Source organism: Castanea sativa, chromosome 5, assembly GCF_040712315.1.
Source record: "Castanea sativa cultivar Marrone di Chiusa Pesio chromosome 5, ASM4071231v1".
Taxonomy (NCBI): Eukaryota; Viridiplantae; Streptophyta; class Magnoliopsida; order Fagales; family Fagaceae; genus Castanea; species Castanea sativa.
In genome coordinates, this window is record NC_134017.1 from 29,578,069 (window position 1) to 29,591,512 (window position 13,444).

A 13,444-nucleotide genomic window follows, 5' to 3' on the forward strand; every position below is an offset into this window, starting at 1 on the left:
TGTTGTCAGTTGTCTCATTTCTGGAGTATACTTGGTGACATCGAGATTCAGTTCTATCCTCTTTCAAACAAATAATAATAATAATGCATAATAATTGACACACATTGAGTGGCCCAAAAATTAGAGTACAATAAGGATAAAGAAAAGAAAAAGAAAAGAGAAAACTATTTTCTCATACTACAAACATAGATTAATTAGTTGTTCAAGCTAACTGACATTAAGTATGGTTGTAATGTCACTTGATGTGGACATCATAATTGAAACTTAGGAGTTTACTAGTGTGAGCTTGAGCTAGGTTCATCATTTCACAACTAATTTTGTTTGTTTAACATAAAGGTGGTTAGTAGTGTAATGATATGATAGTATGATACTATTTTTTATGCATGCGCATGCAAATTGAAAAGGTTGATGAAAAAGTTCGCTTCAAACTTAGACCTAAGGTATTGTTTGTTAGTGAAGAAATAATTTAGAATCTATATGCCTCTACGATAGTATGTGCATGAGGAGAAATTATAGTTCTTGAACTAGGAGCACGTATTAATCAGAAAAAAAGAAAAAATTCAGAGTACGTGAGTCACGTGATGAGGTGTGCAAATGCATGTAACCCATATCTTAAACAACTTAGCACAACCATGATTTTTAGAGCATAACGTTTATGATATAGTATTTTATTTTATTTTAGATCAAAATTTAATAAAGAATTAGTTTTCAAATCTAATAAAGTTATTTAAAAATTTTAGGATGGAATCCAATTTACATTCTCTGGTTTCCTATGACAAGTTTCATTCTAATGAGATTTAATTTTGTGATAAATGACATTCTAGTTAAATTTCATAATGAAGTTTGTTTCTCCTGATTCTAATAATGTTGTAATAGCTCTCGTCTAATAGATGAATGACATGTTTCAAAAAAAAAAAAGAGAGTTAAATTTAATAAGATGAATGACAATATAGTTTTCTTTTTTCATCTCTGATTTTTAATACAGTTTATAGATCTTCTATTGAAGCTCCCTCATGGACCTCAAACTTTACATGTAATGATTATTTTCACATAATAACTATTGTTGAGGACTTTTAACAGGAGCCATGTATCACCTGGTGACTACCTATACAGAGCAGAATTCCATGAAGTCCATATATAACCCTCTCTTTTGTGGACTCAGCCATTAGTTGCGACTGGGCAAGGACTTTATGGACATGCAACTTATCCCAATGTCATTGGTGGAGTTGGCTCTTAACACCATGGCTCGTGGTTTGACATGCCAACTCCTCAACCCAAGGCCAACAAGGCCTCACATTATTCACATTCTTGTGATTTGAGTGATGGACAACCTAAGCATCAACAACCTGATTGCTCGTGATCTGCCGCTAAGTTAGCCTTGCTTTGTCCAAACATTCGATGTGATCCACATCGCATCTAAGCCAAGGTCCTTTCAAGATAAGATATGAGGTTGAGGTGCTCTTATCAAATATGAGCATAGTGGCAACCATCCCTAATGTTGAGTGGTTTGCTAATTGGTAATCTCATAAATAAATAGTCCCTACTTAGCCAACTATATGGCCAAAACCAATAATGGTAGTTGGGGAGTCCTTGTGAGTAGTAGATTGGATAGTTTTGGTCGGTGCAAATACAATAATAATGGAAATAATACAATGAGAAACTAAATAATACTTCTGAATATTATTTATTTAAAGAGAAAAATTACACAACACTATTTACACAACATTATCTAACCTCCATCCTTCACCTCCTCTTGAGCACGTATCTAGCCTAATATCTGAGTCAATTTATATTAGCCCATTAATCACCACAATTAAAAAGAATAGTCTCTCTCCTTTTCAATGTGAGATTAAACATTTTCACTAATTTTTCATCTTCCATATTCACTCTCATATCTTTACATTTATGTTGTAATATTTATTCATTTTAATTGATTAATATTAAAATGCTCCAAAAATCCTCCACTCATTTTAATATTAATTTTTTTAGTTAAAGAGAGATTACCAAGTAAAGACGGGTCACTATGCATCATGAAGGTGTGATCTGCATTGAACCTTCACTTAGTAAAACAACAATCTCAACTCCAGAGTTGTAGTGGTCTCTGACTTGAATTAGGACTGCTTTAGGGAAATTAAACGTCATTGCTTACACATAACAACCTAGATGTTGACATGAGCTTTTATAGCTAGCACTTCATGGCCGTGTGCTAATCCCAGTTTCATGAGTGTATTTGAGATTAAGTTCATATCTCATAGGGAGTGGCCCCATCCCCACACTCACATAGGTGAAATTTTGTCAAGGGTGCTTATGTAATTTTGACACCCCACTCATATGAGCTACAAATTTCATTAAGAGTTTTTTTACTCAACCTTTCCACATTACAGGATAAATGCACTTATATCATAAGGATGAACAATTCAAAAAATTATTTACAAAATAAATAATTAAAAATAAATAAATAGTGCATTTCTTACAACCATCATATAATTCGTTTTTCCTATTGAACCCAATTCATAGGATCTCCGGTCCTTGGGTTGGGTATCCTCATACATGGCTCATGATTTTATGAACTATAGTCCCATCCCCCTCGATGTATTCCAAACTCTATCTTTTGCCAAGGCCTTGGTAAATGGATTTGCAAGATTAGCATTAGATTTAATATAATCCACAGTTATGATGCCACTACTCAAATAAGATCGCACGGTACTGTGCTTTTTTCTTATAGGTCTGGATTTACTGTTGTAGTAATAGTTTTTAACTCTACCAATTACGGCAGTGCTATCACAATGAATTAATATAGGTGGAATTGGTTTTTCCCGAAGTGGAATTTCATATAACAAATCGCTAAGCCAATTTGCCACTTCACTAGTTGAAGTTAATGCTATTAATTCAGCTTCATTGTTGAAGCAGCAATTATTGTTTGCTTTTTAGATTTCCAACAAATAGCACCACTATCTAAGGTAAAAATGTAACCTATGGTAGAAAGAGAATCACCTGACAAAGTATTCCAATTGGCATCACTAAACGCTTCAATCATAGTAGGGTACTTTTTATAAAATAAGCCATAGCTTTTGGTTCCAATTAAATGACTCGCTCAATAGCTAGCCAATGATCTTTACTAGGCTTGCTAGTAAATCTGCTAAGCACTCCTACTGCATGTGCAATGTCAAGTCTAGTACAATCAGTAGCCTAATGCAAACTACCAATGATACTAGCATAATCCTTTTAATTAAAAATCTCATCATCATTATTCATAGGAAATAAATGAACACTAGAATCAAAAGGAGTAGCTACACTTTTGTTATCATGAAAATTATATTTTCTCAAAATAATGTGATTGATCAAGAAATATTCTATCACATGTTTTTATGATTTTCATGCCCAAAATAAAACTAACCTCACCAAGATCTTTCATATCAAAATGGCTTTTAAGCATATTTTTTGTCTCATTTATAACATGCATATTTGAGCCAAAACTCAACATATCATCCACATAGAGGCTAATAATAACATGTAAATTATTTCATAATTTAGAATAAATACATTTATCATATTCATTTGATTTATAACCATTCTTGATGAGAATCAACAAGCATTCAAGGATCCATTGCATGTTCCAGTTGGGCCTATTACAAGAGCAAGATTCAAGAAGATCCAAGAAGCACTTAATGAGCTGATTCAAGAGATTTGGGCTGATTTTAACGCAGGATATTCCAAGCTTGGCCCAAAGGAAGATGAAAGTGTAGTAAATTTAATTCAAGCTATTTAGGGCTGATCTGACTTAATTGGGAGTGATTTATGGCATGAATTAATGGCTGATTGACTTTCCAGCTCTGTATCAGTTAAGGAAGATTTTTTCCTATTTTGGATCTGCTAATTTCAGACCAAATCAACCTTTATTTAGGGTTTTATTATTTAGTACGTTTTTTAGGTATTTTCCTTGTTTTTAGGTGCATTTAATGCTTTTTAGGTCAAACTTGATTCCTGATATGGTAAGGTATCAATTAGGGGTTATTTTAGAATATATTTTCTTGTCTATCAAGTTTTGTGGAGTCCTTAAATAGGCCCTGAAGTCTGTAAACGTTTTTTAAGAATATTATTGAATAGAAATCAGAAAAGGTGAGGCTTTGCTCTCTTTTGGTTCTTCAAGAACTGTGAACTTATCAAGGATTCTTCTTTGTGGCGTTCAAACTTTATACCTTTGGTTCGTGATTCTTTATAATCATTGGGTCAAGGTCAACTTATACCTTTGGTTCGCGTTTCTCTTATAAACGTTGGGTCAGGGTTTCTATCATAAATCTGAATTTTAGCTTTCCTGGGTAAATATTCCAATATTTTTGTTGGGTCTCAAAGCGTGTCGATTGAGGTTCGCATCAATTCTCAATCATGCAAGAATCAAACTTTTCATGCCACTGCTTAGATGTTTGTTTTAAGCCATATATGGATTTAGTTAGCTTGCATACCTTGCTTTCTTGTCCAGGCTCTACAAAGCCTTCGGATTGATCCATATAAATCTCTTCCTCTAGGTCCCCATTTAAAAAAACAGAATAAACATCCATTTGATAAATTTTCAAATAAAAAATTGCAACAATAGCAATTAACAATCTAATAGATGTAATTCTTATTACCGGAGAAAAAGTATCAAAGAAATCAAAATCAGCTTTTTGTTTAAAGCATTTTGGAACAAGTTTAGCTTTAAACTTATCTATTGATTCATCCGGTTTCAACTTCTTTCTAAGGACCCATTTACAACCTATAGTCTTACAACCCGATAGAAGATCTATTAATTTCCAAGTTCTGTTAGAAATTAGAGATTCCATCTCATCATTTACAGTCTCTTTCCAAAATATAGCATCAAGTGATGTTAAAACCTCTTTTAAATTTTAGGAATTTTCCTTAATGTTAAAAACATAATAATCAGGACCAAAATCCTTTTCAACTCTAGCTCTTTTACTCCTTCTAGGTTCCATTTCAAATTTTCTTGATTTTGTAAATGAGAAGTAGAAGAACTAGGTTGTGACAAAATATTTTCTTCACCCCCACTATTTTTCAATTTAAAAGGAAATTTTTCTTCATGAAAAATTGCATCACCAGATTCAAAAATTATTTTGTTTTCAAGATCAAAAAATTTATAGGCTGCACTATTAATTGCATAACCAAGAAAAGTACAAGTAGTAGCTCTTATACCTAATTTAGGTATTTTATGATCAGTAAGTCTTACATAAGCAAGACAACCTCATACTCTCAAATATTCCAAATTTGGCTTATGTCATTTTTCACATCTCAAAAGGTATGGTATGTGACTTTTTCTGTGGCACCCTAGTCAAAACATGACATGCAGTTAAAATAATTTCACCCTAAAAATGTAAAGGTGCACTAGATTCAATTAACATAGCATTTGTTAACTCAATTAGAGTTCTATTTTTTCTTTCAGCCACACCATTAGAAGCAGGTGAATATGGTACAGTAATTTCATGGATAATTCTCAAAGACTGCACAAATGAGTTGAATGCACTTGATTCACACTCACGGCATCTATCACTTCTTATTCTTTTTATTTTTCTACCGAATTGATTTACAACTTCTTTTAAAAAATCTTGAAATTTTTCAAAAGCATCACTTTTATTTTTCAACAAATAAATAGTTGTATATTTTGAGAAATCATCAATAAAAGTGATAATATATTTATTTCCCCCATGAGTTAAAATTCTCTCAAATTCACATAAATCGGTATTTCTTACAATACTTTTATGAGGCCTTTTTGTAATCTTAGCTTAACTACAAGTTTCACATTTTTCAAAATCTTTTGTCAGTCTTGGAATTAATCTTAAACTACTCATGATTCTCATATATCTACTATTTATATGACACAAACGAGCATGCCAAAAATTAATAGAAGAAAGCATATTAACTGAACAGGTAAATGCTTTATTATTCTCAACATTCAATTTAAACATTCCATCACAAGCATAACCCTTGCCCATAAATAATCCCTTTTTAGTGAACATAATTATTAAATTCCATAGTTTGCTTGAAGCCAGCCTTGTTAAGTAAAAAACTTGACATCAAATTCTTTCTCATGGACGGAGTGTAAAGTACATCTTTCAATGTTAGCACATGTCCAGAAGTGAATTTCAAATCAATATCACCACTCCCAAGAACCTTGGCTTTGCTAGAGTCACCAAGCATAACAATTTTTTCTTCTTCAAAAGGAGTGTACAATGTGAACCAATTCTTGTCCTAGCAGACGTGCCTATTAGCACTAGAATCTGCCCACCACCCTTCAACATATTGCACCATATTGATGTCTATAACCATACCCACTAAAGGCTCTTCGGTTACATTAGCTTGCGGGACAAATTTACATTTCTGAAATTTGCAAAATTGAGCAAGATGCCCACTCTTGCCACAAACAAAACAGGATCTATTAAATTGATCTTGTGAAGGGGGCCATTGGTTCTTATTGTAATTTTTATTTGGGTTTCCCCTTCCTTGGGGTCTATTATTATTTTTGAAAACTCTTTTTTTAGGCTTCAATTGACCATTTTTAGGAAAATGATTTTTGGGCATATTATTATTGGCTAAAATAAGGTTTACGTTTGTGGTGGAATTACCATTGCTCTCTTGTGTCATGAGTATATCTTGTCATCTAGCCTCCTCCTCCACACGGATGCGTGTGATCAAAGTCTCCAAGGATGTCTCCTTTTGTTTGTACCACAAAGTCTTTTGGAACTCCCTCCAAGATTGTGGTAGTTTATCAATTATGCCAACTACCACCAAATTGTCTCCAATCTTTATACCTTCAGATCTTAATTCTGCCACAATCATTTGGAAGTCTTGTGCTTGATCCACCACTGATTTTTCATCCACCATTTGGTAACAGAAAAATCTACTAGCAGCATACTTCTTTGCACCGGCTTCCTCGGTATCATAATTGCTTTGTATAACTTTCCAAATTTTTTTAACAGAATTATAAATTGTATCATAATAATCATAGAAATGATTGGCAAGACAATTCAAAAGATAAGAGTGATAATTATATTAATCTTTTGTGTACTTATCTATTTTTTCTTGATGGAGACTAAATTCTTCCTCATTCATCTCATCAGTAGAAACCTTTGATGGATTCTTGTCAGTGAGGCTATAGGCAACTTTGAGAAGACTCTTAGAGGACCTTTCCTTTCCATCTCTTGAAGTGGGCTCCCTTAAAGCGAAATGGCTTGTTGAGATCTCCAACAGGCTTATTTGGTTTCTCCTATGTAGGTTCCATACATTGAATCTCCTTAAAATTGTTGGTGCAAACACAATAATAATGGAAATAACGCAACGAGAAACTGAATATTATTTATTTAAAGAGAAAAATTACACAACACTATTTAGACTAAGGCGCGACACTCGCTTTCTTTAAGGAGATTCAAGCCATTGGTTGGCTAAACTTTGTAACCGGTGCAAACCTTCTCTGACTTGTCTCCCCCATGATACAACAACCCAACAAGTGTCGTATGACTAGAACAACCTTTGCACAAAGTATTCAAGCCCAAAGCTCCACCAGAATGAACACCCTTCCTTCCTAAGAACCTCTATCTTTTTTTTTAGTGTATATTGTAGTAATTTGTGTTGGGTCTGAATGAGTCTATTTATAGGCTCAATAGGCCTCACGAAATTACTACCCAAATTAATCTGATTAATTATGTCCATTATTCTGATGTAGTGGGTGTTACAGGGCTGGAGTTACACAATTGATGGTGAGATAAGGAGTTTCTGAAGAGTGAAAAGGCCCAAACGGATAGTCCATTAAGTGGGTTAATGACTCTTTTTTTTCCATAATAAAAATGGAGTATTAATTCAGGTCATTTACTCACCAACGGATATGGTAATTATTCTAAATGGGCTGTCAAGTAAGAATATCCAAGAGGCTGATTCATTTCTATTTTTGACACCTCCACCCTTCACCTCCCCCTTGCGTATGTATCTAGCCTAATATCTGAGTCAATTCATATTAGCATATTAATCACCACAATTAAAAGAATAAAATAGTCTCTCTCCTTTTCAATGTGGGATTAAACATTTTCACTAACTCCTCATCTTCCATATTCACTTCCACATCTTTACATTTATGTTGTAATATTTATTCATTTTAATTGATTAATATTAAAATGCTCCAACAATTTTCAATACTTGCTCAATAGTTCAACCAAGTGATTGATGGATATGCCATATGAGTTGAGCCGAATGGTACCTCCTTAATACAGGGAAATGAGGTAGCCTTGATTTGATCCCCATGCAGGAGGGCGGTGGCTATTTATATAGTAATATTTTTTTTTTAAAAAAGTGATTGATAGATATGATTCTTAGATTTTTTTAGGGGGGGGGGGGGGGGAGTATTTGTTGGATATAGCTAATGTCAAGGTTTGGGACATTGGTTAACCTATTGACTGTTTGGAGTGAGAGATATAATAATCAAGGGTCACCCACTTTGATGCTAGTCTATCACTTTGCTACACATCACCCATTTAATTTCTAGTGTTTACGTATTCATAAATAAGTTGTTTCATATATATATATATAAAAGCCAAAACGTAGTATTTAGTGTTGCTACTTTCTTGACTCTAAAAAAATGCTGCTACTCTGGAAAAAAAAATCCACATATTTCCAACTCTTACTCTCTAATTTTTAACCCCAAAATAAAAAATTCTTCTCTTTATTAATTTTCAACTTCCTCCAACATTTCCTCCTCTTTTTTAGCCTTTTGTCTACCCACTCCAACCCATAAATAAGTTGATACTCTTCCTTTTATTTTAATTCTTCTTATCCCATCTTCTTTATTATAAATATATTATTCTCTCCCATTAATCTATATTTTTCTCACTCAAGAAGATGTTATTCTCTCTCTCTCTCTCTCTCTCTCTCTCTCTCTCTCTCTCTCTCTCTCTCTCTCTCTCTCTATATATATATATATATATATATATTCCTTTCTTTCGGTGGAATTTTAATTCAATCTTGCATCTCTACTTTAAATTAATGAATTTTTATGTTGAGTTATACTTTAAGTTGATAATTTGTTTGTGTTTTTAAGTTATTATCTTTTTTTCTTTGATTGTTAGATGCGATCCTATTTTATTATAAATATTATATATATATATATATATATATATATATATATATATCTTATGATATAATATTATTCTATTTCATAGCACGACTTTGGTAATTTGGTGTTTAAAACTATATCTTTTATTTTGAATTGTTAGAAATACTAAATCAATAGTATTGTATTTCACAAGTAATAAATAATACATGAGTGCCTTTATATAAGAGGCAAAGTGTGCAGTATAAGTATGTATGCTATACAAGTATGTGTGTTATACAAGTAAAAAAAGGTGGGCCAAAGGCCCATAGCCTATTACACATTAACAGCTCTCTTTCAAACTCAAGGTGGGTGTAAGACCAACTTGAGGTTGTCAACCAAAACATGTCCCTTAGGATGTGACTTGGTGAAGATATCTGCAAGTTGATCTTTAGAGGAAACCGAGAATAGCTTGAGAGCACCATGGACAAGATGGTAATAGATAAAATGACAATCAATCTCAATGTGTTAATTTCGTTCATGGAAGACATCATTGTGAGCAATACAAATGGCAATCTAGTTATCACAATAAAGAGGAGTGGCAGAGGATGTAGATACACCTAAATCCTTAAGAAGCCATCATCGAAAGCGGAAGAGTTAGATGTGGTATCAACAAGGGCACGATATTCCGCTTCAATGTTGGAGTGAGCCACAACGTTTTGTTTCTTACTTCTTTAAGAGATCAAAGAAGAATTAAGAAGAAAACAATAACTAGTTGTTGACTTTCGATCAGTGGGATCTCCTACCAAATCAACATCAGATAATGCACGAAGAACGAGAGGAGACTGAGCAGAGTAGTAAAGACCATGAAAGAGAGTGTCCTTTAGGTATCAAAGAATGCTCAAAACAGCAGCATAGTGAGTTCAGGTGGCGCGTGAAGGCGCATGAGACCTCCGATGACGCCAATTCTTTTCCAATGATGTAGATTGTAGAAAGATGATTACGATGGTAATGGTGACGACAGGATCAAGGCAAAATTTAATGCGGCTTCTGGAGGAGGCAGTGATCTTCAGTGTATGACAGTAACTTTAACGGCGACATCGATGATGGGGGTAGCGGAGAGCACTGAGAAGACTAGATTGCAAATAGCATACCAAAAATGTCAGAACAGTGGCTCTAATACCATGTTAGAAATACTGAATCAATAGTATTGTATTTCACAAATAATAAAATATACATGAGTATCTTTATATAGGAAGCAGAGTGTGCAATACAAGTATGTGTTCTATACAAATAAAATAAGGTGGGCCAAAGGCCATAACCTATTACACGTTAACATGAATATTCTTCCTATCATCTTTTATTCTATAACTTTGCTATTCTTCCTATCAAAAAAAAAAAAAAACTTTGCTATTCTTTGTTACATTCTCTCCCAAAAAAGGTGATTATGTTATCTCCATCTCTCTATTTTTAATTCTTTCTTGCAACTTTACTTTAAGTTGATGAATTTTTATGTTTTTTAACATCTCTACTTTGAGTTTATACGTTTGGTATTGCGTTTTTTGTAGTTTCTCATCACAAGTCCTCTCACTTCCTCTTATAGTTTTGGTTTAGTTTTTGTTTGAGTTAATCTTTAGTTTGTTTGGAAGTGAGAATTTGATTTTATATCAAAACACAATCTACATGACCATGTATTTGAATGTGCATATCAATTGCAATTATGTAATAATTTTTTCTTATCATAATAATCTCTTTAAGAGAATTAGAAATTTGAATAACAAAACTTGAAACTTAAAAATTTTAGTTGTACGAAAAAAAAAATTAGAAAAATGTATTGTATAATTACAATAGTTAGAAGAACATGGAGCACTTCAAAAAATAATGATATTAATTACAAACACCAAAAATTATAAAATTATATATTTGTAAAAATAGAGAAGTAGAAATTGATTTTAGAAATTATTTAATTTTTAGGGAGAACAAATTATCTACCATAAATTTAGAAAGTAAATTATATATTATACCATATCTCAAAATAATCATATATTCTCATGTATATTATTTGATTTTCGAATTGATATGCTATAAAAGTATGTGATAAAAAATAGGTATATTATCAGTTATTTTGTGCTTAATATATATATATATATATATATATATATATATATATATATATATATATAAATAAAATTATAAAATGGATTCTTGTAGCGAGTGCCTTTGGCACCTATTACGGAGGCTTCAAAAAGATCGGCTTATATTAGAAAAGCGAAAATACCATTTTGATCCTTATATTTTAGGGTTGTGGTCAATTTGGTCCTTACATTTTAGTAGGAATCAATTTGGTCCATATTATTTTCAACTTGAAGTCAATTTGGTCTCTCTGTTAAGTTATTAACAGAAAATGTTAATGTGGCAAACTATGTGTGTTCTGTTAGCACATTCAAAGCTGACGTGGCTTATAAAATAATATTAAAAAAATTTAACCAACATAAAAAATGCCACCACCAAAAAAAATGTTAAAATTAGAAAAATACAAAAAAAAATTTTAATTAGGCTGAAAATATTCACTGCATCCGAGAAGAAATTCGTTAACACGATCGTATAACACAGCATCATCACTCGCTGCAATTCGTTCACAATATCACAATTTATTGGTGTCTGAAGGCTAATTGGGGTCTAGATGGCTTCTTGAAGGTTTTCACAGTGAGCTACAATTTCTAAAGTTGTTAGACATGTCATTTTGGGTCATTTGCAAAGGGCAGAGTTTCTTGGAGCAAAGTAGTGAATGGATTGGGGGGAGGGGGGCATAAGTGGGTCTGTTATGAACACATAATTAAGCAATAAAAATGTCATCAATCCAATCTAAGATTTAGCAATAGCATCTGTAAGTGCACAATTGTACCCGGACCCAAAAACAAGTGTTGGGCTCAGGCCTAATGAGCCTTATACAACGAAATTTGTAGAGTATGGATTTGAAACCTAGGTTTGGGATGTTGGAAGTTCAATTAACAAGCTAGAGTGCCACAATCTATGCAAATGATAAACAAGTATGAAAAAGAGACCTCGGATGTAAGCCGAGAACGATTTGTATAAATATTCTCTTTCTATGCCAAAGTTTACAATTCTTAGTTCTTTTTTTAGCTAAGGAGCCGGTCCCCCTCTCTTTCCTCTCTCGTCTCCTTATATACTTCTTCTTCTTCACTGGTTCATCCACGTGTCATACAAATCTTCCCCTTAGATACTTGTCCCATCCATCACCTTCTCGAAGTCTTCAACTAATAGCAGGAAGGCTGAATTCTACTGTTCAGAGGTCATTTCCCCATTAATGCGGCTAGAGAGGTAGATGCAGGGCTTTTAATGTGGTGGTAGCAGCTTTTTCCTCAGATATTTCTCACACGTTCTTGCTTCTAAAGAGTGCTTGGATCATCCTTTTACTCATCAGTTTCACTAGAATCCTGCCTCTAACCCATTTAGCAAGTCTCAGGGTCATTGTTGGGCCTGTCCGAGGAGGCACTCCTCCTCAGACAACTCCTCGGACCTCTACAGTGCAGACTAACTTGTGGGCCTAGAGGCCCTGATCAAAACAAATTGGTACTAGCCAATCAAGCCCAAAGCCCAAACGTTTATTCAAGAGCTTTTACCCCCCACAGCATCAAGCCATTAAAGGTGTGTTTGGATACCGCTTATTTGTTGAAAACTGAAAATTTATTCCTGAAAACACTATACCAAAATAATTTTTAAATATATAAATATTGTTGTGAGACTCAAATTTATATTGAAATTTGTGTTTGGATGACTTTTGTAAGTCTCATAAACAGTGTAATGGGACCCAAAAAACGCAAAACGCAGCACAAGACCTGTGGGTCTCACTGAAATAATTTCAGTGATACACAAAGTCGCTAGCGCACAAGTCTTCTATTAGCCACCAAACCTACACACACATGCACGCAAACAAACATGGCTAGTCATGGCAATGTCATCCCAGTTTTGCGCAATAAACAAACTGAGATTTGATGAACTTGAAACACAAACTCTCTCATTGTAGCATAGTTGGTTGTTTTGGGTCTCAAAATTTTGCTTTAAGTTGATTTGGGTTTTGTTGCTACGAATGGGTTGTAATCATTTGAGGTTTCTAGCATGGCTTCAATTGGGTTTTGTTGCTGCGGTGTGACCGGGTTTTAATGGATGTGGATGATTAGTGGTGGCCGATAGCTATTCTTGGGGAATTTGATATCCAGATGGGTTTCAGTGTATGGTTATCAGGAAAGTGGAAGAAAAGAAGAGAAAATGAATTAGAGATGATTTGTTTTGGATGCATTGTGTGATTGGTTGGCAAGAAAGTGAAAGAAAAAAACTTTATGGGGATTTTTTTTT